Genomic DNA, 3,617 nt, shown 5'->3' on the forward strand with positions numbered 1-3,617 from the left:
TCAAACTTCTGAATAACCTTCCTTGTTTTCTCATTGGTTGTTATCATTTTTAAGGTTATGTTTTGTTACTAAATATACAAAGTTATTCTGTTTTAATTTTAGTTTCTTTGATGATTAAGATTTTTCTCTGCTTTGCTGCCCTATTTTATGTTTTATTATGGGGATAGTCCATAAAGTATTGTGTGTATGGGAAATATTATTATCGGGTTCATACTAGTTTCAGATCATGTTCGAAAAATCTCAATTATTCGCAATTAGGAAACTAACCTAGGTCAACTCAATTATTTATCATCATTTAACAATGCTATTGTTTTTAGTTTGTAAGCAGTTGAAGAGAATATAAGTTAAATGGATAAATCTATATTATCATGCTACGTTCATTACTCCTCTGTTATTGGATTCAATCGATAGGAAAAACCTGCATAAAACAAATGTACTTTTGCTTCAGTAAATAAAGATAAAAGTATCTAAGGCTTAAGTGAAATGAAACTGGAAACAGCTAATGATAACAATATAAGTGGAGACGAAAAATAGATGGATATTTTATAGTAGTGTCTAAAACAAACACCATAACTATAATAATATTAATAGTAATATATCAAGATATAGGTAAAAGTAAATGCTGGATAAAATTCTTATAAATGCAGTATTTAAGCTTTGTTTTATGGATGGACTTATCTTCTGTTATGAAGGGTTGGAAGCGAAAATTATGGGTGGTTTTTCAAAAACAATATCATAATCACCATACATGTTAGTTGAGTAGTCATAGTCCATTTAATGTTGAAGCACCGTGTCATTATTGCTTTTCTTTTGGCCTTGTAAGACCAAACTGGCTATCAGGACTCAGTAGCTGAGTGGATAACGCGATGGCGTTTGAAGCAACAGGTACTGGGTTCGAGTCTCAGAGTGAACGTCAACTCTGAGATGCAGGTACATCTAGCTGACGAGTCCCGAATAGGACGAAACGCGTGTCCTGGATTCCACTGCTAGCCACTATCCATCTCTGCTTACCAAACTGGAATATGTTTTACGTACACATGTTAGAAGCGATATGGATATGGATAGTCTATCTTTTTTTAGTAAAAGGTAGATGCAAATATAGGTGACAGGACAAAGAAGCTTATGGCTCATGCGAACAGAAAATAATTTAGGGTCTATAAAAGTTACTCAGATAACACCATGTAATTTATAGAAGAAGTGTCTCATGATTACTTACGCTCATTTAGTAAATCACATAACAGGATTAGCCTTCATTAGATCATGGTTTGTCAATGACTCGTCTAATAAGTCAAGGTACGAAGGTATTTTAGTTAGGTAAAATGCTTCCAAAGAGATTTAAATGTAAACTAATCAGAGTGAAGTACAAAATAAATCAAACACTGATGAGCAGTTCCATACTAGGACGAAACGGCCGTACAGTGCTTCCAGGTTTTTCAATGGTCTGGCTTAGATCGACCCGTGAATTCAACTTGTAAATTAAGCAAGTCTGATTAGCAAACATTACGCCTAAATAAAATTTCTATCGGTAGTAAATACAAATAATAACGACTAATTATTAAAAATATCTCTGGTTTAGTGAAGTGTGGAAATAGGCACGAGTGTAATCTTTGGCAATACATAAAGATTTAGTAAATAAATGGATACCTAAACACTGATTAGTTCGAAAATATGACGAAATAATATATCCACTTTTGTCTTATGTCTAAACTTTTATAAAATAGATTACATGAATTGATTGAATTATTGATGATGAATATTTGGTTTGTAAGGAGACAGTAGACTATTTCAAATAACAAAAAGTGTATAGATCAACATGCGTTTATTTCTAAATTTAACAAAAGTCTACTGGTTAACTATGAACCTATTATAGTCAATGCTTAGAATAAAAATGATCAGTAGCCATCTCTATATTTTCATTCTGATTAAATGGGAGCTTTGACAAAAGGCTGTATCGAAGTAGTGCATAAAATCCTATTGAATAAATGAGTAACTATCTGAACTCAGTAGCTCGTTAGACAACATGCTATAGTTTGAAGCAATAGGTACTTTGTTTGAGTCTCAGTATGAATAACAACATAGCGATGCGAGTATATCTATCTGACGAGTCCCAAGCAGTCCAATAATTCAGTCAGTCAGTCAATCAGCTACAACGTAGGACCAGGCACATATATGCATCGGTCCAAGTTGCCATACCTCGTTAGCACAACAAGATCAACACCGGATTCATAGAAGCAATTAATTTAGTGGTGGTAGTTTATAAAGATAGGTTGTATATAAGGATATAGTATAGGAAGGAAAAAAGTTATGAAGCAATTTTAATCTCAAGGTTTAAGGGAAGATAAAGAGTGTATACACCTACGCCATTGTGATCGATTATGAGCCATGTCACCTAGAGTCCCCAACCATTGGTTACGATAGTCACACGGACCCCAACCAGGTAGTCTGCATCTGCCAACATGGCTCAGACTAGAAGTTAGTGACTTCAAGCACTGATGCCATGTTTTGGTTTGGCCGCCCCTAACTCTCTTCCAACCATCCCCTACACTAGTCAGCATTGCGCGTCCAATATTTACGTTATTCCTTAGTAAATTTTTAACATATGCATTGAATAAATTGAATAATTATTTACAATTCATTCTAAACACTTTGTGATATTAGGAAGTATCATCATAAAATACATTTTATTTTGTATAAATAACAAACTAATCAATAGGTTAAGCCTTTCTTTCCAGTGCAATTATTTTTACTATAATTTCATTCACCTGATTTTGGACACTGACTTTTCTTCCACATTTCTTTTCTGAATACATGATATCATTGTCATATTTTACATACATTATCTATCTACCAAATACAATTTGCTTGGTTTTTTCTATAATTCCCACCATTTTTATCACTAATCATCAGCTTCGATAGAAGAAAAATGTTACAAGCTGAATCGTCTGAATCCTTTATGGATGCGAATGTGTGTAACCTTTATTTAATAATGTTGGTTTGGTTATAAGACGTCTATTACCAATGATATTAATAACATTATCAATTATAGGATATCTTTTAAAAACTGTTTATTAGTTTGAGAATCGATATTTTTTGCAGGTGTATCTCACGTAGCCAAGCATAGTCCTGCTTAAGAATAATACTAAAATTTGTGGAATGCTTTATTTTGTTTAGGTTTTTATATTTTCTAGTCATGAGAACAGCTGAAAAAGTTATTTGCCAATTATGAAACAGTACTTCATACGTAAACTGTAAATATAGTGGTGATAACAATAATAGTAATAATAATACTTACTATTATTATTAATGGGGATTCGACCTATCATACGGTCTAATCAGGTTGTTTATAGTCTAAAATTAAATTAAGGAAAACTATAAAATGAAGTGATTATTAAATTCAACTAGTATTGTTTGTTTGAATCTTCCCATCGATTTGTTAGGACTGAAACTGGTCAGTCTCTAATTGGCATATGTGCATACTGTGCGTATTGCCTCGATATAGCCTTAATTCACAAGCATGGTAAGTAGAGATGGATAGTGGCTAGCAGTGGAATCCAGGACGCGCGTTTCATCCTATTTGGGACTCGTCAGTTGGATGTACGTGCATCTCAGAGTTGACG

At 33.1% G+C, this 3,617-nt stretch overlaps 1 non-coding gene across 1 annotated transcript; it reads left to right on the forward strand.

Moving 5' to 3' along the window:
- Positions 1 to 843: 843 nt before the first annotated feature.
- On the forward strand, positions 844 to 910 carry Smp_tRNA_01528_Gln_TTG.1.1. Its single transcript has one exon. It is a non-coding gene (tRNA).
- The last annotated feature ends 2,707 nt before the right edge of the window (positions 911 to 3,617 follow it).

This window comes from Schistosoma mansoni, assembly GCF_000237925.1.
Source record: "Schistosoma mansoni, WGS project CABG00000000 data, chromosome 3 unplaced supercontig 0044, strain Puerto Rico, whole genome shotgun sequence".
Classification (NCBI taxonomy): Eukaryota; Metazoa; Platyhelminthes; class Trematoda; order Strigeidida; family Schistosomatidae; genus Schistosoma; species Schistosoma mansoni.